This window comes from Schistocerca nitens, unplaced genomic scaffold (genome assembly GCF_023898315.1).
Source record: "Schistocerca nitens isolate TAMUIC-IGC-003100 unplaced genomic scaffold, iqSchNite1.1 HiC_scaffold_466, whole genome shotgun sequence".
Taxonomy (NCBI): Eukaryota; Metazoa; Arthropoda; class Insecta; order Orthoptera; family Acrididae; genus Schistocerca; species Schistocerca nitens.
This window is the reverse complement of record NW_026045999.1, coordinates 1,524,079-1,548,670: the sequence shown is the minus strand read 5'-3', so window position 1 is coordinate 1,548,670 and position 24,592 is coordinate 1,524,079. Positions and strand designations below refer to the sequence as shown.

The 24,592-nt window shown below is 44.7% G+C and overlaps 1 protein-coding gene across 1 annotated transcript in view; it reads right to left on the bottom strand.

Moving 5' to 3' along the window:
- Window positions 1-22,323, bottom strand: part of LOC126232193 (period circadian protein-like) — a 169,700-nt gene extending 147,377 nt beyond the window's left edge. Inside the window, exon 1 of the mRNA XM_049942490.1 lies at window positions 21,806-22,323. The gene's annotated coding sequence lies outside the window, so the exon portion shown is untranslated. The remainder of the gene's footprint in view (window positions 1-21,805) is intronic.
- Window positions 22,324-24,592: the final 2,269 nt, after the last annotated feature.

Here is a 24,592-nt window from a genome sequence, read left to right as displayed (position 1 = left end):
TCCGCAGTCGATGTTTTACTATTCATAAACCGGCCGCGGTGGTCTAGCGGTTCTAGGCGCTCAGTCCGGAGCCGCGCGACTGCTACGGTCACAGGTTCGAATCCTGCCTCGGGCATGGATGTGTGTGATGTCCTTAGGTTAGTTAGGTTTAAGTAGTTCTAAGTTCTAGGGGACTGATGACCTAAGATGTTAAGTCCCATAGTGCTCAGAGCCATTTGAGCCATTTACTATTCATATTGAGACATATTCTTTTGCGACAGTATTAAAAGAATTATTTAGAGCAGAATTTCGGCTCGTACATTGCCGAGCTACTTGATTGTCTGACGCAATTCTTTGCTTCGATGCTTTGGCAACATCATACTTATGTTTTGGCGAGTATTTGCTGTCCGTTGTGACAAACACAAATTGTTTGCGCACTGCGCCTCACTGACAATATATTTTAGTTTCTGTGTTTTATTACGTCCACAATTCAGTTTTGTATACTTCGCCAACTTTGTTTCAATCAGAACGTTTTAGAAAAAATAAAACTTTTATTACAGTCGCGAAAGACGGAATATTTCTGAATATTACATACGACACCTATCTGGTACTTAAATTAAATGAGATATTGTTATACAGTAAATTTTATACGGAATGTAGGTACCTTCTCCACATTTGATTCTCAACATTGTGGCAACTAAAACCGACCATACGGAAAGTATACGCTATGGACTTTTACCTCTGCAAACTCTTAAAAATTTCGTGCAATGGTTTACTACATTTAATGCTGCACAATAACTGCGCTGAACATCGAAACAAAATTAAGTCATTTATGGGGGAAGGTATCAGTCAAGAAGATGTGTAAAAATCAAATTTTTGGGCCAAATAGTTTTTGTGAAATCGAATGACCAGTTTGTCAAAGCAGTCGGAACACCGTGTGTCTGCACAGGCAAGCAGTGCAGTGATGATAAAATGGCGCACAGCGCGGAATTCGGGGAGCACGTCTCCGTAGCAGCGAAAGGGTTAATGTGGCCGTGGTGGCTTTACTTCATAAACTGCGCGCTCCCCCCTAAAGGTAAGTTTGCGAACTATACTATACTATGGCGCTGGTTCTCTTGGCAAGTGCAACTGGCTACGCAGCAATCTCCCGCGTCTGGGCGGGCATGCGCGAACCGCCAAGATAAAAGAATTGGACTAATAGCAACTAAAAGTGGAAAATCGTAGAACTCCATTTTTAACGTTGATGAAGGATACAAATACGTGTGGTAACCAGTATCTCTGGTGGCGTGAACCGTGTCAACAGAACAGAAATGGCAGCAGGTCGTGGTCTAGGGGCCAGCCTTTCTGCCTCTGGATCACGGGGTGGCGGGTTCGATTCCTGGCCGGGTTGGGGATATTTTCTCTGCCCGTGGACTTGGTGATTGTGTTGTACCCATAATTTCATCATCGTCATTTGTGTAAGTGACTAGATTGGATTGTGAAAAGGAATTGGACTGTGTAAAAATTGGGCGCTGACGATCGTGCAGTTGAGCGCCCCACAAACCAAATAAAAAAATGGTTCAAATGGTTCTGACAAGGGAACTTCCCCATCGCACCCCCCTCAGATTTAGTTATAAGTTGGCGTAGGGGATAGGCTTTGATAAACTGAACACAGATCAACTGAGAAAACAGGAAGAAGTTGTGTGGAACTGTGAAAAAATAAGCAAAATATACAAACTGAGTAGTCCATGAGCCACATAGGCAACATCATGGACATATTTCAGTTCAGGAGAGCTATGGTCCCGTGGTAGCGTGAGCAGCTGCAGAACGAGAGGTCCTTGGTTCAAGTTTTCCCTCGAGTGAAAATTTTACTTTCTTTATTTTTGCATAGTTATTATCTGTCCGTTCGTTCATTGACGTCTCTGTTCACTGTAATAAGTTTAGTGTCTGTTTTTTGCGACCGCATCGCAAAACCGTGCGATTAGTAGACGAAAGGACGTGCCTCTCCAATGGGAACCGAAAACATTTGATCACAAGGTCATAGGTCAACCGATTCCTCCACAGGGAAACACATCTGATATATTCTATACGACACTGGTGACGGCATGTGCGTCACATGACAGGAATATGTTGTCGACCCACCTAACTTGTACACTTGGCGAATAGGTAAAAAGATTCTTCTACCTTGCCCGATTTAGGTTTTCTTGTGGATGTGATAATCACGCCCAAAAAAGTGATGAAAACATAAGAGTTTGTCACATAAACTGAAAATAAAAAATTAAACTTTTCACTCGATGGAAGATTTGAACCAAGGACCTTTCGTTCTGCAGCTGCTCACGTTACCACGGGACCACGGCGCTCCTGCCATCCCCATGTCCTTGATGTTACCTATCTTCCCATGAACTACTCAGTTTGTATATTTTGCTTATTTTTTCACAGTTCCACACAACTTCTTCCTGTTTTCTCAATTGATCTGTGTTCAGTTTTTCAAGGACTATCCACTGTGCCAACTTATAACTAAATCTGAGGGGGGTGCGATGGGGAGGTTCCCTTGTGAGCACTATGCGACTTAACTTCTGAGGTCATCAGTCCCCTAGAACTTAGAACCACTTAAACCTAACTAACCTAAGGACATCACACACATCCATGCCCGAGGCAGCATTCGAACCTGCGACCGTAGCGGTCGCGCGGTCCCAGACTGTAGCGCCTAGAACCGCTCGGCCACAAGCGGCCGACCCAAACCAAATATCATCAACATCATCGGAACAGAAGTGATATGTTCTCGCCTGTAAAGTGTGCAGATTCATTGTTTCAATACCGAACGAGGTGGCGCAGTGGTTAGCACACTGGACTCGCATTCGGGAGGACGACGGTTCAATCCCGTCTCCGGCCATCCTGATTTAGGTTTTCCGTGATTTCCCTAAATCGTTTCAGGCAAATTCCGGGATGGTTCCTTTGAAAGGGCACGGCCGATTTCCTTCCCCATCCTTCCCTAACCCGAGCTTGCGCTCCGTCTCTAATGACCTCGTTGTCGACGAGACGTTAAACAACACTAACCTAACCTAACCATTGTTTCAACAATGTGCTATTTGAATGTGATGATAAATAAATAAATGTAAAATAAACGTGAATTCGCCTTCCAACTAACAAAAACTACATACAACAACAAAATCCCTTTCATGGGGGTCCAAAATTACACATTACAAGACAGTGATTAAGCCAGAAGCACTGTATGCAGCAGAAACACTGAACATGAATTACAAAGACCAAATGGAGAAACTTGAGCTAATGGAAAGAAAAATTTTAAGAAAAATCATAGGACCAAAATTTCAAGACAATACGATTATATACATCAAAAATAAAACTCTCCACAAGAAGACTGAAAAACTTTGAGATCCTATGTGAAAAATGGGGATAAATTTTTATGGCCATCTTCTCAGGAAGAATTCCAACAGATTGACTAAACAAATCTTTGACTTTTTCCGTAACCTCAAAACGAATCCCAACTGGTTAAAAGAAACTGAGAAAGACCTAGTAGTATTAAAGATTTCAGAAAATTCACTTACTCATCCATCAGCTAAAGTAATTACTAAAGATGAAAACATAAGTTTCCAAGATAAATCTACATAAAAGTCCAAACCCTTCATCTCGGTAGAAGAGAGGTGAAGAAGATCAGAAAGACTCAAGAAATACTGCGCCCTAAGAAAAGAACAGCTCCCAAAGAATTGATTGACCCAGCGTGCCAGAAAGAGGGTGAAACGAAAGAAGAAGAAACTGGAAGTGAACAGTGAAAATTTCACTCTCCGCTTGCTAAAGCCGCACGGAGCCACTAAACTGAGAAAGATTTGATTATGTGTTCTAAGACAGATGATGTACAAGTGAAAAGTGCGGCAAGTACCTATCTCACACTTAAAAACTGACATCGGGAATACGAGGTTTGTCCGGAAAATACGTATAAAAGTTGAATAATAACTTTATTTTACAATTATTCAGGTATTACAATATGGTCTCCTTCGAAGTACACGTCCTGAGACGCGATACACTTCTGCCAACGCCGTTTCCACTGTTGATAACATTGCTGAAAGTCTTCAGTTGTGATGTTGTTCAGTTGCCGTGTCGTTTCCGCCATGATGGCTTCCACATCTCCCAAGTGCCGCCCCGAAGCACCATTTTGCATTTCGGGAACATGAAGAAGTCACACGGGGCTAAATCGGGTGGTCTGTCACGGTGATTGAGCTTCGGGCCAAAAACTCGCGCACAACGAGCGACGTGTGAGCGAGCGCATTGTCGTGATGAAGGATCCACCTGCCCCCTTTTGCCAACTCCGGTCGAACTCGGGCCACACGAGCTCTGAGGCGTGCCAGAACTTCAACATAAAAAATTCTGTTGTTCGTAATTTTAACACCCAGGTACTTAGTTGAATTGACAGCCTCGAGAATTGTACTATTTATCGAGTAATAGAATTCCAACGGATTTATTTTGGAACTCATGTGGATCACCTCACACTTTTCGTCATTTAGCATCAACTGCCACCTGCCACACCGTACAGCAATCTTTTCTATATCGCTTTGCAACTGATACTGGTCTTCGGATGACCTTACTAGACGGTAAATTACAGCATCACCTGCGAACAACCTACGATAACTGCTCAGATTGTCACCCAGGTCATTTATATAGATCAGGAACAGCAGAGGTCCCACGACGCTTCCCTGGGGAACACCTGATATCACTTCAGTTTTACTCGACGATTTGCCGTCTATTACTACGAACTGCGACCTTCCTGACAGGAAATCACGAATCCAGTCGCACAACTGAGGCGATACCCCGTAGGCCCGCAGCTCGATTAGAAGTCGCTTGTGAGGAACGGTGTCAAAAGCTATCCGGAAATCTAGAAATACGGAATCAACTTGAGATCCCCTGTCGATAGCGGCCATTACTTCGTGCGAATAAAGAGCTAGCTGCGTTGCACAAGAACGATGTTTTCTGAAACCGTGCTGATTACGTATCAATAGATCGTTCGTTTGGGCGGAAAAAATAACTAATAAATCGGCAAGGCATCGGAAGCTAGTGTGTTGACGTACTCTTACGGACCGGCCGCTACTGGTTTTTTAGAAGCAGTAGGAACTTCGGTCAATAGAGGGCACACGTTTAGTTGCTAGTTGTGATTTCTAGCCGCCAGACTGTGTAAATAAAGTTGGTTACTGCGGCTTGTCGGTTGGTGTGTTGTGTAGCGGACACGTGATTCCTTGGCCGCCTCTACGGCAGACTGTGTGCGCCTCGCGTTGCGAAACCCCACGAGCTGCGGCGACACGTGCAAGACACACACGTGGCCTCTGCCACGGCCGCTAAAGCCTGCTCCACACGACAGCCAACACAGTCGTACCGGCAAAGTAGGACTGTCGGTGGCATATCGATATCATCCTCCAATGATAAGGGTGTCACAAAAAGGTACGGCCAAACTTTCAGGAAACATTCCTCACACACAAATAAAGAAAAGATGTTATGTGGACATGTGTCCGGAAACGCTTAGTTTCCATGTTAGAGCTCATTTTATTACTTCTCTTCAAATCACATTAATCGTGGAATGGAAACACAGCAACAGAACGTACCACCGTGACTTCAAACACTTTGTTACAGGAAATGTTCAAAATGTCCTCCGTTAGCGAGGATACATCCATCCACACTCCGTCGCACGGAATCCCTGATGCGCTGATGCAGCCCTGGCGAACGGCGTATTGTATCACAGCCGTCCACAGTACGAGAACGAAGAGTCTCTACATTCGGTACCGGGGTTGCGTAGACGAGAGCTTTCAAATGCCCCCATAAATGAAAGTCGAGAGGACTGAGGTCAGGAGAGCGTGGAGGCCATGGAATTGGTCCGCCTCTACCAATCCATCGGTCACCCAATCTGTTGTTGAGAAGTGTACGAACACTTCGACTGAAATGTGCAGGAGCTCCATGGTGCGTGAACCACATGTTGTGTCGTACTTGTATAGGCACATGTTCTAGCAGCACAGGTAGAGTATCCCGTATGAAATCATGATAACGTGCTCCATTGAGCGTAGGTGGAAGAACATGGGGCCCAATCGAGACATCACCAACAATGCCTGCCCAGACGTTCACAGAAAATCTGTGTCGATGACGTGATTGCACAATTGCGTGCGGATTCTCGTCAGCCCACACATGTCGATTGTGAAAATTTACAATTTGATCACGTCGGAATGAAGCCTCATCCGTAAAGAGGACATTTGCACTGAAATGAGGATTGACACACTGTCGGATGAACCATTCGCATAAGTGTACCCGTGGACGCCAATCAGCTGCTGATAGTGCCTGCACACGCTGTACACGGTACGGAAACAACTGGTTCTCCCGTAGCACTCTCCATACAGTGACGTGGTCAACGTTACCTTGTACAGCAGCAACTTCTCTGACGCCGACATTAGGGTTATCGTCAACTGCACGAAGAATTGCCTCGTCCATTGCAGGTGTCCTCGTCGTTCTAGGTCTTCCCCAGTCGCGAGTCATAGGCTGGAATGTTCCGTGCTCCCTAAGACGCCGATCAATTGCTTCGAACGTCTTCCTGTCGGGACACCTTCGTTCTGGAAATCTGTCTCGATACAAACGTACCGCGCCACGGCTATTGCCCCGTGCTAAGCCATACATCAAATGGGCATCTGCCAACTCCGTATTTGTAAACATTGCACTGACTGCAAAACCACGTTCGTGATGAACACTAACCTGTCGATGCTACGTACTGATGTGCTTGATGCTAGTACTGTAGAGCAATGAGTCGCATGTCAACACAAGCACCGAAGTTAACATTACCTTCCTTCAGTTGGGCCAACTGGCGGTGAATCGAGGAAGTACAGTACATACTGACGAAACTACAATGAGCTCTAACATGGAAATTAAGCGTTTCCGGCCACATGTCCACATAACATCTTTTCTTTATTTGTGTGTGACGAATGTTTCCTAAAAGTTTGGCCGTACCTTTTTGTAACACACTGTATGTCGGTGGGACGCCCGACTCTTCTGCGTCGATATATCTATATCAAAACGGCTATATCGAGTGCAAATGTTTTTATTTCATATTATATTCCCCCCCCCCCCCCCCCCCCATGAACCGTGGACCTTGCCGTTGATGGGGAGGCTTGCGTGCCTCAACGATACGGATAGCCGTACCGTAGGTACAACCACAACGGAGGGGTATCTGTTGAGAGGCCAGACAAACGTGTGGTTCCTGAAGAGGGGCAGCAGCCTTTTCAGTAGTTGCAGGGGCAACAGTCTGGATGATTGACTGATCTGGCCTTGTAACGCTAACCAAAACGGCCTTGCTGTGCTGGTACTGTAAACGGCTGAAAGCAAGGGGAAACTACAGCCGTAATTTTTTCCCGAGGGCATGCAGCTTTACTGTATGGTTAAATGATGATGGCGTCCTCTTGGGTAAAACATTCCGGAGGTAAAATAGTCCCCCATTCGGATCTCCGGGCGGGGACTACTCAAGAGGACGTCGTTATCAGGAGAAAGAAAACCGGCGTTCTACGGATCGGAGCGTGGAATGTCAGATCCCTTAATCGGGCAGGTAGGTTAGAAAATTTAAAAAGGGAAATGGATAGGTTAAAGTTAGATATAGTGGGAATTAGTGAAGTTCGGTGGCAGGAGGAACAAGACTTTTGGTCAGGTGATTACAGAGTTATAAATACAAAATCAAATAGGGGTAATGCAGGAGTAGGTTTAATAATGAATAAAAAAATAGGAGTGCGGGTTAGCTACTACAAACAGCATAGTGAACGCATTATTGTGGCCAAGATAGACACAAAGCCCATGCCTACTACAGTAGTACAAGTTTATATGCCAACTAGCTATGCAGATGATGAAGAAATAGATGAAACGTATGACGAGATAAAAGAAATTATTCAGGTAGTGAAGGGAGACGAAAATTTAATAGTCATGGGTGACTGGAATTCGACAGTAGGAAAAGGAAGAGAAGGAAACGTAGTAGGTGAATAAGGATTGGGGCCAAGAAATGAAAGAGGAAGCCGCCTGTTGACTGGACTACTCTCTTTGAAATTCTAAAGATAGCAGGGGTAAAAATACGGGGAGGGAATGATTATTTACAATTTGTACAGAAATCAGATGGCAGCTATAAGAGTCGAGGGACATGAAAGGGAAGCAGTGGTTGGGAAGGGAGTGAGACAGGGTTGTAGCCTCTCCCCGATGTTATTCAATCAGTATATTGAGCAAGCAGTAAAGGAAACAAAAGAAAAATTCGGAGTAGGTATTAAAATCCATGGAGAAGAAATAAAAACTTTGAGGTTCGCTGATAACATTGTAATTCTGTCAGAGACGGCAAAGGACTTGGAAGAGCAGTTGAACGGAATGGACAGTGTCTTGAAAGGAGGATATAAGATGAACATCAACAAAAGCAAAACGAGGATAATGGAATGTAGTCGAATTAAGTTGTGTGATGCTGAGGGAATTAGATTAGGAAATGAGACACTTAAAGTAGTAAGGGAGTTTTGCTATTTGGGGAGCAAAATAACTGATGATGGTCGAAGTAGAGAGGATATAAAATGTAGACTGGCAATGGCAAGGAAAGCGTTTCTGAAGAAGAGAAATTTGTTAACATCCTGTATTGATTTAGGTGTCAGGAAGTCGTTTCTGAAAGTATTTGTATGGAGTGTAGCAATGTATGGAAGTGAAACGTGGACGATAAATAGTTTGGACAAGAAGGGAATAGAAGCTTTCGAAATGTGGTGCTACAGAAGAATGCTGAAGATTAGATGGGTAGATCACATGACTAATGAGAAGGTACTGAATAAAACTGGAGAGAAGAGAAATTTGTGGCACAACTTGACTAGAAAAAGGGATCGCTTGGTAGGACATATTCTGAGGCATCAAGGGATCACCAGTTTAGTATTGGAGGAAAGTGTGATGATTAAAAAAAAAATGGCACGTTTACCGGAAAAAAAGTTTTGTTACAAAACTCACAGCACTGCGAGTTTCGACAACTATGAAAACAAGGATAAAAACAAAACAGCTCTGTTGTTGTTGTGGTCTTCAGTCCTGAGACTCGTTTGATGCAGCTCTCCATTCTACTCTATCCTGTGCAAGCTTCATCATCTCCCAGTACCTACTGCAACCTACATCCTTCTGAATCTGCTTAGTGGATTCTCTTGGTCTCCTTCTACGATTTCTACCCTCCACGCTGCCCTCCAATGTTAAATTGGTGATCCCTTGATGCCTCAACCCATGTCCTACCAACCGATCCCTTCTTCTAGTCAAGTTGTGGCACAAACTCCTCTTCTCCCCAATGCTATTGAATACCTCCTCATTAGTTATGTGATCTACCCATCTAATCTTGAGCATTCTTCTGTAGCACCACATTTCGAAAGCTTCTATTCTCTTCTCGTCCAAATTATTTATTGTCCACGTTTCACTTCCATACATGGCTACACTCCATATAAATACTTTCAGAAACGACCTCCTGACACTTAAATCTATACTCGATGTTAACAAATTCCTCTCCTTCAGAAACGCTTTCCTTGCCATTGCCAGTCTACATTTTATATCCTCTCTACTTCGACCATCATCAGTTATTTTGCTCCCGAAATAGCAAAACTCCTTTACTACTTTAAGTGTCTCATTTCCTAATCTAATTCCATCAGCATCACCTGACTTAACTCGACTACATTCCATTATCCTCGTTTTGCTTGTTTGGTTTAATTAATTAATAGAATATGAAGCAATTGGTATAAAGAATGCTTTTTCCAAACTTTCTTTTATAGAAAGTCTGCTGTCAAGACATTGCTTTTGTTGAATTACTTTATTTATGACTGAACATTTCTAAAACTGAAGACACTCGTCTGTGATCTGCACTGCAGAAGAGCTCTGTCAACGTCGTTCTCTGTTCATTGGCTGACTGTGTTTTGTGACGTCAGATGCGCAGAACGAACCTAAACTAGGCCGCCGTCGTAAATGACGCGCACTTTAGTGATGTTAAATTGACAAACTTTGTTGGTATGTGTACGAGCCTGTGAGACAAACCCGTCGATAAGAAAGTTTTATCGCCTGCAGGTCGTGGGGTGTCCACGCAACTTCCAGCCTCCCCCCCCCCCTCCTTCTCTCTATCTCTCTCTCTCTCTCTCTCTCTCTCTCTCTCTTTCCCTGCCTCCCTCTTATTCAATGTGTCTGCTATCCACTCCCTGCAGCGCTTATAGCGCGGCGCATACAATATCTCGGGAGACGAAGCAGATCTCACAAGCTCTTCCCAGAAGACTGCCTTTTACATAAGCAATCTCCCTCGTATTCTGACAAAGCGTACCGGTTTTACCCAAGAATCCCCCGGCCCCTTTTACAATCAGCGCACTGTGCGCTTCCTTTACGGCAAATCTACACAAAGGGCGGCTGGTGTAGAAGTCGAAATATGGGCCTAGTGAAGCTTATGGAGTGCAGTCATCTTTGGAACACGATGGCACTCCGTCTTAACGTGCGGTAATTCCTGGCAAAAAAATTCTGGCAAAAAGGGCATTCCTGGCCAAGAGTAGTCTACTGGTATTAAACATAGGCGTTAATTTGAGGAAAAAAATTATGAGAATGTACATTTGGAGCACAGCATTGTATGGTAGTGAAACATGCACTGTGGCAAAACGGGACAGAAAAGAGGTTAAAAAACTGGCTCTTAGCACTATGGGACTTAACTGCTGAGGTCATCAAGTCCCCTAGAACTTAGAACTACTTAAACCTAACTAACCTAAGGACATCACACACACCCATGCCCGAGGCAGGATTCGAACCTGCGGCCGTAGCGGTCGCGCGGTTCCAGACTGTAGCGCCTAGAACCGCTCGGCCACCCCGGCCGGCACAGAAAAGAATCGAACCTTTTGAGATGTGGTGCTACAGACGAATGTGGAAAATTAGGTGGACTGATAAGGTACGGAATGAGCAGATCCTGCGCAGAATCTGCGAGAAAAGGGATGTCTGGAAAACACTGACAAGAAGAAGGCACACGATTATGGGACATGTGTTAAGATATCAGGTAATAATGATGATGACATCCATTTGTTGCACGAGGATAGAACATATTCTGATACGAAACGCAGTAAGGTATCTCGAACAGAATCGCATTCTCCATGCCAACCAGCGTGGACCCCGAAAACATCGATCGACTGAAACCCAACTCCCATTTCTCTCACCTAAAAGCTTCGGATTAAGACATTCAGGTAGATGCAATATTTCTCGATGTGCAAAAAGCTTTTGACTCAGTACTATTAGCTAATTATCAAAAGAGCGATCTTATGGGGTAGCGAGCGTAATTTGAGACTGGATTTTTTTGTGGGGGAGGGGGGGGGGGCGCAGGATCGAAGGAATATGTGGAAAAGGAGAAGGCCAGGATGACAGGATATATGTTAAAACATGAGGGACTGACTTCCACGATACTAGAGGGAGCTGTAGAGGGCAAAAACTGTAGAGCAAGACAGACACTGAAATACATCCATCAAATAATTGGGAACGTAGGTTGCAAGTGCTACTCTGAGAGGAAAAGGGTGGTATAGGATAGGGTTTCGTCGGTGAATGTTTGACACCAATCAGAACACTGATGGCTCAACAAAAAAAGTAAAATAAAATAAAAGCATCCGTAAATAGTTCAGCAGAATGTCAGAATGAAACCAGAAGTGTGAACCGCAGTAAAAATTGTGAACGCTAACATTTGCAAGCGAATAATGATGAAAAATTATGGTTGACAGTATTAAACATCTTATCAGCATCAGAAGAATTGATTTTTCCGCCGGCCGTTGTGGCCGAGCGGGTCTAGGCGTTTCAATCTGGAACCGCGCGACCGCTACGGTCGCAGGTTCGAATCGTGCCTCGGGCATGGATGCGTGTGATATCCTTGGGTTAGTCAGGTTTAAGTAGTTCTAAGTTCTAGGGGACTGACGACCTCAGATGTTAAGTCCCATAGTGCTCAGAGCCATGATTAGCACAACACAACACCCAGTCTCTGAGCGGAGACAATCTCCGACCCAGCTGGGAATTGAGCTCGGGTGAATGGGATTGAAATTCTGTCGCGGTGACCACTCAGCTACCGGAGGCGGACACGCAATGTCGATGTGTTTGATTTGTGGGGCGCTCAACTGCGCGGCCATCAGCGCGCGTACAAAGTCCCAATCTTTACACAGTCCAGTTTGTTGTGAATTGGCAGGAGCCAATTCACGGAGTTTGGAGGAAGCCGAAAGGCACGCGTTTAAGCTCACGCAGGCTGGCGTGAGGTATGGAAAATGACAAGGAATTATAGTAGCCTTGAATAGTACTCAGCTTCTGGAATACTTAACTTTAATCCATAATTGGAGAACATCGCTCTTGATGATACATAATTACAATCTCAATATAAACTGGTAATGGCGCCTTGCTAGGTCGTAGCAAATGACGTAGCTGAAGGCTATACTAACTATCGTCTCGGCAAATGAGAGCGTAATTTGTCAGTGAACCATCTCTGGCAAACTCTGCTGTACAACTGGGGCGAGTGCTAGGAAGTCTCTTTAGACCTGCCGTGTGGTGGCGCTCGGTCTGCAATCACTGACAGTGGCGACACGCCGGTCCGACATATACCAACGGACCGCGGCCGATTTAAAGGCTACCACCTAGCAAGTGTGGTGTCTGGCGGTGACACCACATAGTTTAAGCCACGTTCACACATTATGATGAAATGATGGGGAAAACTCAAGCACTCAGTCCCCGGGCAGAGAAAATCCCCAACCCAGCCGGGAATCGAACCCAGGACCCCGTGATCCAGAGGCAGCAACGCTAGCGACATTTTTTTTTTGTTTTATCTCACTTCGTTCGTTGTTGGTCGATGAATTTGTTCGGGGCGGACGTCCCGTGATGCTAGTTGAAGTTAATCGTCGATCCATTAACTCAGTTTTATATATATATATAGCGGGCAGCAAACCCTCTGACCGTAACCACTACACCACGAACTGCGGATAATCAAATGTCAAAGAAGACAGATTTCAAAAATACACAGACCTGTTTAGGAATGTCCACCTTCAGTGTCAAACTCGAACAAATTCTCACATGTGGAAAAAGAAAACTGGGCAACGCCTAAATTTATTCACAAATTTCAGCTTTGTTATTCACTCCGTATCAAAGAATCCGCACAAGTGCGAGTGGAGCTTAATCGTGTACTACACGAAATGTACTCGCAGTTGCGAATACGAACGAGGGTTAGCTGTATACGGGAATGACTGCAATGGAAATTTGTGCCCGACCGGCACTCGAACCCGAGCTTCCCGATTTGCGCGAGCGATCGCCTTAACCGCTTTGGCTATTCGTGCAAGATTGACGGCCGGACGCAAATTGCTATTCACTGATGAACCAAAACATTACGACCACTGCCCACCGCAACGTTGGATGCCCCCTGGTGGTGTTGCAGGCGCGTCACGCGGTAACAAAAGTACACTACTGGCCATTAAAATTGCTACACCAAGAAGAAATGCAGGTGATAAACGGGTATTCGTTGGACAAATATATTGTACTAGAACCGACATGTGATTACATTTTCACGCAATTTGGGGGCATAGATCCTGAGAAATCAGTACCCAGAACAACCACCTCTGGCCGTAATAACGGCCTTCATACGCCTGGGCGTTGAGTCAAACAGAGCTCGGATGGCGTGTACAGGTACAGCTGCCCGTACGGCTTCAACACGATACCACAGTTCATCGAGAGTAGTGACTGGCGTATTGTGACGAGGCAGTTGCTCGGCCACCATCGACAAGACGTTTTCGATTGGTGACTACATGCGGTCGTGCTTTATCCTGCTGAAATGTAGGGTTTCGCAGGGATCGAATGAAGGGTAGAGCCACGGGTCGTAACACATCTGAAATGTAACGTCCACTGTTCAAAGTACCGTCAATGCGAACAAGAGGTGACCGAGACGTGTAACCAATGGCAGCCCATACCATCACGCCGGGTGGTACGCCAGTATGAAGATGACGAATACACGCTTCCAATGTGCGCACATCGCGATGTCGCCAAACACGGATGCGATCATCGTGATGCTGTAAACAGAACCTGGATTCGTCCGAAAAAATGACGTTTTGCCATTCGTACACGCAGGTTCGTCGTCGAGTACACCATCGCAGGCGCTCCTGTCTGTGATGCAGCGTCAAGGGTAACCGCAGCCACGGTCTCAGAGCTGATAGTCCATGGTGCTGCAAACGTCGTCGAACTGTTCGTGCAGATGGTTGTTGTCTTGCAAACGTCCCCCTCTGTCGACTAAGGGATCGAGACGTGGCTGCACGATCCGTTAGAGCCATCGGATAAGATGCCTGTCATCTCGACTGCTAGTGATACGAGGCCGTTGGGATCCAGCACGGCGTTCCGTATTACCCTCCTGAAGCCACCGTTTCCGTATTCTGCTAACAATCATTGAATCTCGACCGACACGAGCACCAATGTCGCGATACGATAAACCGCAATCTCGATAGGCTACAATCCGGCCTTTGTCAAAGTCGGAAACGTTGTGGTACGCATTTCTCCTCCTTATACGAGGCATCACAACAACGTTTCACCATGCAACGTCGGTCAACTGCTGTTTGTGTATGAGAAATCGGTTGGAAACTTTCCTCATGTCAGCACGTTGTCGGTGTCGCCACCGGCGCCAACCTTGTCTGAATAATGGTCTGAAATGCTAATCATTTGCATATCGCAGCATCATCTTCCTGTCGGTTAAATTTCTCGACTCTAGGACGTCATCTTCGTGGTGTAGCAATTTTAATGGCCAGTAGTGTAATTATCGATACATCAAGAGGAGTATCGACAAGCTACACTTTAGCAAGACCAGTTACTGCACACCTTTGGTGTTATATGAGTCCGGTTGTTGTTTTGTTAGTCAGTTCAATTCTTTCTTGCAGTTGAATTTAATGTTAGCCCTGCTGTTTATTGCTTTTTTCTGTGTATTGTTCTAATAGTTCAGATAAGTTCGTAACAAGAAAGAAGGGGAAAAGCAATTTCGAATCTTCCAGTATCGTTATGTTGAAAATACGTACACGCTCCTATAGTAGCCTATTTACTTACGTATAGCAATTTAACGTTAGCACTGGGGTCGTTTTTTAGAGAGTGGTAGAACTTTGGATTGCAATATTTCACAACGTAACTATAAATAGCATCAAATTAAAATCAGTGGATAAAAACACATTTGGTTTTGCATGTGTTGCTCAAAAATCGCGTTGATCAAGAAAAATTTCACCGAAACGGCGATAGATGCATTTCTTTAAAAAAAAAAAGAAAAAAACCTGCTAAAAATTCATTTATTAGTGGCAAAATATCGCCTAATTTGGTCACGCGGACGGTACTCTTAATTAGGAGAAAAAAACAGTTGCGTTTCGAAACGACGGGGAGGAAAGCCGAAGAAGTGTATGATGACACCACATTCGATACTTCGTTCGCTTTTTAAAGAATTTTTCAGCGGATTACTGGAATTCTTCAGAGCCGACTGCCCCCCTGCACTTTCGTCCAGAATCGGTTTACGCTCTTGTAACACTATAATAACTCAAGCGGTTTTTTTTTTCAGATGTTCCATGATGATCTTCAAACTGTAAGGTGTTTAATTTGTAGAAATAACTATAAATGTATACATAAAAAACTCGCTTAGTGCCCGCTGCTTCGCTCGTGTAGGCTGTATGGCCTGCATAAATGTCTTTTGTTCTTATTTAATCGAATTTTAATGTTGTTCACGTATTGCAGCACCTTCTAAGCTTTTCACTGTAATTAAGGCCATAGAAGCATGGCCTTTTCCGAATGTACTTCTCACCAAAAAGCGATTCTGGTAGCTGGCGTTCGACGTTTCTGTTAATCGTGCCTTTTGCGTTCTTGGGGAAATATTTCCATAGTTTCATTCCCTAACAAGTATATTTTTATTTATAAGAGAGAAGTGAAATACAAATTTCATAAATTTAGCTTTTAATTTTTTTTTAATGTAACGAAATATTTTCTTAAAATTTTTTATTAAAAAAAATGTTCAAATGTGTGTGAAATCTTATGGTACTTAACTGCTAAGGTCATCAGTCCCCTAGAACTTAGAACTACTTAAACCTAACTAACCTAAGGACATCACACACATCCATGCCCAAGGCAGGATTCGAACCTGCGACCATAGCAGCCGCGTGGTTCTGGACTGTAGCGCCTAGAACCCCTCGGCCACCACGCCCGGCCTGAGACAGGTTAACTCACCAACGTCTGGGGCAAATCCAGCCAAATTTTCTACATACATTACTCATTATTCCTGTAAAGGTATGGTGCAACAATATACCCCAACCACCCCTAGGGGCGGAAGTGGGGCTGGGAATTATTAAAAAAAAAACATGAAACGACCGCTATTAGTATGAAATCCATAGGTTTTGGGGGTAGTCACTATAATACAAATGAAATGACACAATTTCAGAGACTGTACTGGTCTTGTACAAATACGATTTTATGTTATCTATACTGAAGTGCTGATTGAAAATTTGTACCAAGGCCGGGAATTGAACCTGGGTCTCTTGCTTGGAGGATTGAGGAGGTAGGCATGGCAGAGTAATCCGTGCGGCTTTGTGAACCACGGTGTCAGGGTGGCTTAGTGGCTAACAGACCTGTCTAGCAATCAGCAGACCCGGTTTCGAATCCCGTCTTGGTACTAATTTTCGATCGCCGCTTCATTCCATATACATAAAAGTCACTATGAATACTTCACCACTACAGTTGGGGTACTGGGCCTGGAGGAGGGGAGGAGGACAGTGTCTCATTAACAACTCCCTGTAATTTGTGAGGGAATTTCTACCAAAACTGGCAAATGTATCACTTGCTGTCTGGAAAAACTTACAATGATAATAAGGTACCCCTACCAGACTGGTAGCTGAAGGTTTGGCGTGGTAAGGCATCACATAAAAAGCATGGGTAGCGATGCCAGGAGCAATTTCAACCAAATATGGAGTATAAAGTTGTGGTATTGCTGCCAGACGTGGGAGCGAGGATGGGTGACTTGTCGAAACATCCAAAAACAAACTGTTGGTATATCTTCCCTGTATTTAGTTCATCTGGATTACTTCAGAAGTATGAGGAGCAATGTCTCTCACTCGTCCTTGTCGGCTGCACCTACCACATCGTGTTTCGGGGACCAAAATCACACCAAACAGCTCACAATCAATACCAGAGATATATTTAACATGCTCTCTAGAGATGGAAGGTGTAAAGAAAAAAAAACTCACAATCGGTTGCCAGCAGCACTCCTGTTTTTCGAAACGACAGTCTATAACTCGCAGAATTATACGTTTCACAACCTGAGACATCGTCGCGAAAAAACACAGTGACCCGTATATGTAATAAGTTTCCTTTAATTTACGTCTATGGTCACGATCTTTTCTGTTTAACAGATTACCGGTTTCGGTCTTTAATGACCATCATCAGATCTGTCTCATAAAAACAAAGTCCTAATGCACTGCAGCCATAGTGGCATAGTCAACTGTTAAATGCGGAATCAACACCAGCATCGTCAAATACATATAAATCACATCACATGAGTCATGTTGTCTTGTTGTCAGTAAAACTACTGTTTAAAACAAGCTTGTTTTAAACATTAGTTTTACTGACAAGATGACTGATCCTGGTGTTGATTCCGCATTTAACAGTTGACTACGCCATTATGGCTGCAGTGCATTAGCACCTTGTTTTTATGAGACAGATCTGATGATGATCATTGAAGACCGAAACCAGTAATCCGTTAAACAGAAAATATTGTGACCATAGACGTAAATTAAAGGAAACTTATTAGAATTATACGTTTTGTCCCGATTCAGACGAAGCACCAGGGCGAAAATCGCTAGGGATACGGCTGGGATATGCATACAAATTTGTGTGACATATGCTAAATGTGTGCTAAATATATGTCTGTGTAAAATGTAGAACTAGAATGCAAAACTTAAGGACAAAAGTAATTTCTCCTGATGTGTCACGTATGAGTAACATTGCTCGATGAGACTTGTGCCATAGACAGGAGGAACTGACACAGTACATTGCAGAAGGTAACTGAAAGAAATCCGCAACGAGACAAACAGAAATGACACTTTTATTCGAAGATAATAATTACACAGAAGTCGCCGCGATTTATGACGGTCCCCTGGCGGAGCACGGTCCTTAACAGGTTGTGTGATCCATCACCAGGGACGGCAGCGCGTGCTCTGCAATGTTCTCCCATGCTCGCAAACAGGGTTCGAAAGGAATTCCATTCCTCCACCAGTGTGGCTGACAACTGCTGGATGGTTGGTGGTACATGTGGACGTGCTCCAGTATGTCTCCCCAATACATGCCACACGTGCTCGATGGGATGTAAGTTGGGTAACACGCAGCCCAGTCTATTCGCTGAATATCCTCCCCCACCTGCGCTATTCCATGCGGTCGCGCATCGTCATCCACAAAAACGGCCGCGCATTGTCATCCACAAAAATGGTCGCGCATTGTCATCCACAAAAATGGTCGCGCATTGTCATCCACAAAAATGGTCGCGCATTGTCATCCACAAAAATGAAATGATGTCAGGGCCGAATGCACGCCTGTGACTTGCATATGGGGAACACGTACAGTGTCACAGTAACGTTTATGAGTGCATCTACCATGCTCAAAGATCTGAAGGTCAGTACACCCATGGAACATTAAGACTTCACACACCATAAGACCTGGACCACCAAATCAATCGTCTTCAACGACATTCCTAGGTGCATTATACATATGTCTCGCCATATGACACTTCCCATTTGTAATGTCCAGGGACCATCAAGAATCGTGGTGACTACAATGTAATTAGTGTCTCTAAACAAAATTGTCACTCCTGTTTGTTGTTTGAGGCCTGCAGTGCAAAATACAAGGAATGTTTTTTAAGTAAGTACTGGTTTGAAATTAAAAAAAAGGACGTGCTAAGATATCTCAATAATTTTATTTTTACATGAAAGCCTGTACCTTAATCTACGCACTGACGCCATTACAGTCTGATTCTTCCTTGTTTACGCTGTGTACTGAGTGTTTAAGATGCCTCCGACAATCGTGAGTCCCGCCAACTGTGAAGTACGGCCTGTTATAAGATTTCTTAGTGCTAAAGGCCTAAAAGAGATCGATATTCATCGTGAGATCTGTGCAGTTTACGGAGAAAACATTATGAGTGATGGAATGGTAAGAAAGTGGGTGAGAGCATTTAAAGATGGCCACACAAATGTGCACGATGAACAACGGAGTGGGCGTCCTTCGGTCGTTAATGAGAGTTTGGTGCAGGAAGTGGGCAATAAGGTCAGAGAAAACGGCGCTTCACGATTTCCTCCTTGCGGGATGGCTTTCCTAATGTTTCTGCTAGTCTTTTGTATGGCACTGTGACCGAGCACTTGAATTACCGAAAATTGTGCGCACGTTGGGTACCGAAAATGTTGACGGAAGTGCACAAAACCAAACGTTTAGACAGTGCATTGACTTTCCTTGAACGGTACCACAACGACGGTGGTGATTCCTTAGCCAAATTGTTACGGGCGATGAAACGTGGGTGGCCTACGTCACACCAAGATCAAAGCAACAGTCCATGTAAGTTGAGCAAGGGAATCCTTTTGCTGCAAGACAATACCCATCCGCATGTGACGAATCAGACCAATGATCTCATCACACCTTTTCGATGGGAAACTCTAGATCATCCTCCGTACAGCCCCGATCTTGCGCCCAGTGACTGCCATCTGTTCCTGCACTTGAAGAAACACCTGGGCGGTCAGCGTCTTCAAGGCGGTGACGAAGTCAAAACAGTGGTGATGCAGTGGTCAGGAAGTCAGGCGGCAGACTTCTATGAGGAGGGTATTCAGAAACTGGTACAACGTTATGGGAAGTGCCTCAATATTGACGGAAATTATGTAGAAAAGTAGATTAAGGTACAGGCTTTCATGTAAAAATAAAATTATTGAGATTTCTTAGCACGTCTTTTTTTAAATTTCAAAACGGTACTTACTTAAAAAACGCGGCTCTTATGTCTTCTAATGACACGATTATTACTAATATCAGTCAGCTACATTGCTCTTTAAGTGGTTTTTCTTTTATAAACCATTCACAATAGGCCTAAGCCCATTTTGGCAGCCGGCCGAAGTGGCCGTGCGGTTAAAGGCGCTGCAGTCTGGAACCGCAAGACCGCTACGGTCGCAGGTTCGAATCCTGCCTCGGGCATGGATGTTTGTGATGTCCTTAGGTTAGTTAGGTTTAACTAGTTCTAAGTTCTAGGGGACTAATGACCTCAGCAGTTGAGTCCCATAGTGCTCAGAGCCATTTGAACCAACCCATTTTGGCATATTGCACCATTAGGTGCTCTGTAAATACATAATTAAGCAATGGTCTTAATATGATGGTCTGTAACTATGATCAGAAAAGTTTTTTACCTTATATGTAATATCAAGCTGCCCTTTTTTTTTAAATTATCAGTTTCTCCTTAGATGTACACTGGAGGTGAATATGTGACTTTAGTTGGCTGCTATGTATACTACTTTTGTCTTGACAGCTTGGATGATAGTGGACCACCTATGATACAAGTGTTCATAGTTACCATTATAAATAAGTTCAAAATGGCTCTGAGCACTATGGGACTTTACATCTCAGGTCATCAGTCCCCTAGAACTTAGAACTACTTAAACCTAACTAACCTACGGACATCACACACATCCATGCCCGAGGCAGGATTCGATCCTGTGACCGTAGCAGTCCCGCGGTTCCGGACTCAAGCGCCTAGAACCGCACGGCCACCGCGGTCGGCTATAAATAAGTGATGTGTGGAAATTAGGTAGTTTTTCTACTATGTTTATAGGACTGGCTTTTTACTACGTTTTTGTCGGCAATTTATTTTGTCTCACTGCATATTCCTTCCAGTTTCCCTGTGTACCGTACTGGAGCAGTTCTTTCTATGTACGGTCAAAGTATCACCAAGCTTTGTTATTTGGCTGTAACATATCATGTGAAAGTTACTTTAGTTATGAGTTTTGCACACCATAGTATGTGATGCGTCTGTATGCGGGTGAAGCCGAGGGAAAACAGCTTGGATATGCATAAAGACTCTGTGCCACAGATTTTAGGGGGAATGTGCGAGATGGGGGGGGGGAGGGGTATGAGCAAGGTCCCCTTTGCCCCCCCCCCCCGCCCCTCCTCCGCAGTTGCTGTGGTCGTATTTCAGCCTAGGTGGAAGATGAAAATAATATTTCCAGAATGAGATTTTCGCTCTGCAGCGGAGTGTGCACTGATATGAAACTTCCTGGCAGATTAAAACTGTGTGCCGGACCGAGACTCGAACTCGGGACCTTTGCCTTTCGCGGGCAAGTGCTCTTTCTTTCAAGGGTGCTAGTTCTGCAAGGTTCGCAGGAGAGCTTCTGCAATGTTTGGAAGGTAGGAGACGAGGTACTGGCAGTAGTAAAGCTGTGAGGACGGGGCGTGAGTCGTGTTTGGGTAGCTCAGTTGGAGCTGGCACGGTAGCTCAGCGTGTTCAGTCAAGAGGGTTAGCTGCCCTCTGTAATAAAAAAACAGAGTTAATCGATCAACAACGAACTTAAACGGATGTCTTTCGACGTCCGCCCCGAGCAGATGCAACGAACAAAAGTGAACAAAACGAGAAAAAAAAAATCGTTGGTAGAGCACTTGCTCGCGAAAGGCAAAGGTCCCGAGTTCGAGTCTCGGTCCGGCACACAGTTTTAATGTGCCAGGAAGTTTCATGAAAATAATATCTTAATAAGCTGTGGCGCTTAGGCACGAAAAGAAAACTTATTTCAAAGTATAACAACAATACATTATAGTATATTTTACTCACGTTTGTGGAGTGCGATGGTGGTGGCGAAACGGCCTTCGATCCGGTGAGGGTGATATGTCACAAAAGTGGAGCAACCCCGGCACTTGTGGCGTATTCTGGGACGAAACACAGCAGCTGACAGTCAACACACAGAAAACACTCACTCGTGTGCTTTATTCGGTACAGCAACGAAGCACGGGCGAGTTTGTTGCGAGATCGTGTCCTTGCCGCGCGAACGTGGCACGGAAAATAACGCGGGCGAAGCCACTCACTGGCCAAGTCAGTCACGTTGCACGGCCGACTAGATCACGTTGCACGCTCGGGAACTGCGCCGCGCGACGTAATTTGGACGGCACCACTCGCGCACGCGTAGACGCCTGGTTTGCGAAGCTCTGTCTGTCACGGCGCGGCACTGTGCGTAACAACTGCGACACGCACTGCTGGAGCGCGGGTGACGGTGCGAGTGCGTACTGTGCGTACGGTATGTCTGTCGTTTGGGAGCGCAGCTGGGCGTGCTGTTTACTCGTCGGCTGCTTCGCTTTACCTGCCCTTCCGGCTGAGCCGGTCGCGCCGTCAGGCGCCCCGGCGCATGCGCAGAGCCGCGCAGGGCAGCTGTCTCTCTCTGGCGTCACGCACCCGCGCACGTGAGCTCCGCAGTGCAGCCAACCCCGGCGCGAAGTCACCGCCGCGCGCCACCAAATTCCCCCAAGGACCTGACCTTCCCACTGTGAGCCAAATAGCCGAGCGGAGGCTTCTCCTTGCCTAGGGTGACCATACGTCCCGATTAATCTGGATTGTGCCGGTTTTTGAGGCTCAAAAATTTGTCCCGACATCAAGAAAAAAAAAACAACAAATTTGCCCCGATTTTCAAGGATTATCTTCAGACATTTACAAAATGCTTAAAATAGTTTCTGAGTGTCGATTTTATAAACTATCAATTGAAACTGACATTCCATACGTTAGTACCCCCTGATAATGTACAGCTTAAGCACTATAATTGTTGCATACTCTTATTTTCTTTTGCTTACCATCGTTGTCAGCACTCACAAGGGAACCTCCCCATCGCACCCCCCTCAGATTTAGTTATAAGTTGGCACAGTGGATAGGCCTTGAAAAACTGAACACAGATCAATCGAGAAAACAGGAAGAAGTTGTGTGGAACTATGAAATAATAAGCAAAATATACAAACTGAGGAGTCCATGCGTAACATATGTAATATCTAGGATTAATCGAGCACAGGAGCGCCGTGGTCCCGTGGTTAGCGTGAGCAGCAGCGGAAGCAGAGGTCCTCGGTTCAAGTCTTCCCTCGAGAGAAATGTTTACTTTTTTATTTTCAGCTTATGTGACAAACTCTTAATGTTTTGATCACTTTTTTGGGAGTGATTATCATATCCACAAGAAAACCTAAATCGGGCAAGGTAGAAGAATCTTTTTACCCATTCGCCAAGTGTACAAGTTAGGTGGGTGGACAACATATTCCTGTCATGTGACGCACATGCCGTCACCAGCGTCGTATAGAATATATCAGACGTGTTTTCCTGTGGAGGAGTCGGTTGACCTATGTCCTTGCGATCAAATGTTTTCGGTTCCCATTGGAGAGGCACGTCCTTTCGTCTACTAATCGCACGGTTTTGCGTTGCGGTCGCAAAACACAGAGACTAAACTTATTGCAGTGAACAAAGTGGTCAATGAATGAACGGACAGATCATAACTTTGCGAAAATAAAGAAAGTAAACTTTTCTCTGGAGGGAAGACTCGAACCAAGGACCTCGGCTTCCGCAGCTGCTCACGCTAACCACGGGACCACGGCGCTCCTGATATCATGCTATCCTTAATGTTGCTTATCTTGCCATGGACTACTCAGTTTGTATATTTTGCTTATTTTTTCATAGTTCCACACAGATTCTTCCTGTTTTCTCGATTGATCCGTGTTCAGTTTTTCAAGGCCTATCCACTGTGCCAACTTATAACTAAATCTGAGGGGGGTGCGATGGGGAGGTTCCCTTGTCAGTACCAGTTTCGTGAAGTGCTAGCACGCCGTGGCGATGCCGAAACGAAAATCAAAGTTTTCGGAAGAGCTTCAGAGGAAGTTTCCTTGCTTCACTGCTGCAGACAATGACTGTTCAGCAAAATGTAACGTATGTGACTGCGCTGTATCCGTGTCTCGTGGTGGTGCTGCAGATCTCAAGCATCGTATGGAATCAGAGAAACACAGGAAGAATCTTCGATCGGCAGGTTCCTCGCAAAAAATAACGAGAAATTTTGTAACTCCAAATACACATGAACAGAAAAACGTAGCTGCAGCAGAGGGAACCCTCTCAGTCCATGTTGTTAAACACCACCAAAGCTAGCGTTCTAATGACTGCAGTGTTCAACTAAACAAATAAAAAAATTCCTGATTCTAAGAGTGCAGAGAATGTTTCGTGTGGTAGAACAAAGTGTGAAGCAATTATCAACAATGTTATGGCTCCGCATTTCCAGAAACAGGTAGTAGCTGCTGTAAACAGTGCTAAATACTTTTCAATATCTACTGATGCTAGCAACCATGGGCATCAGAAAATTTTTCCTGTGATAGTTCAGTATTTTTCTGTAAGTGAGGGTGGACTGCAGACGAAATTGCTTGATCTTGATGAATTGCAGAACGAAAAGTCCGAAACAATTTCCAATTATCTTTCTCATGTTATACAGTCATTCAGTATCATCTCAAAGTGTGTTGCATTTGGCGCAGACAATACTGACTGTAATTTTGGGGGGTTAATGAAGAAAGAGGGTATCACACATCTGAAAGAAAAATTAAAAAACTCTAA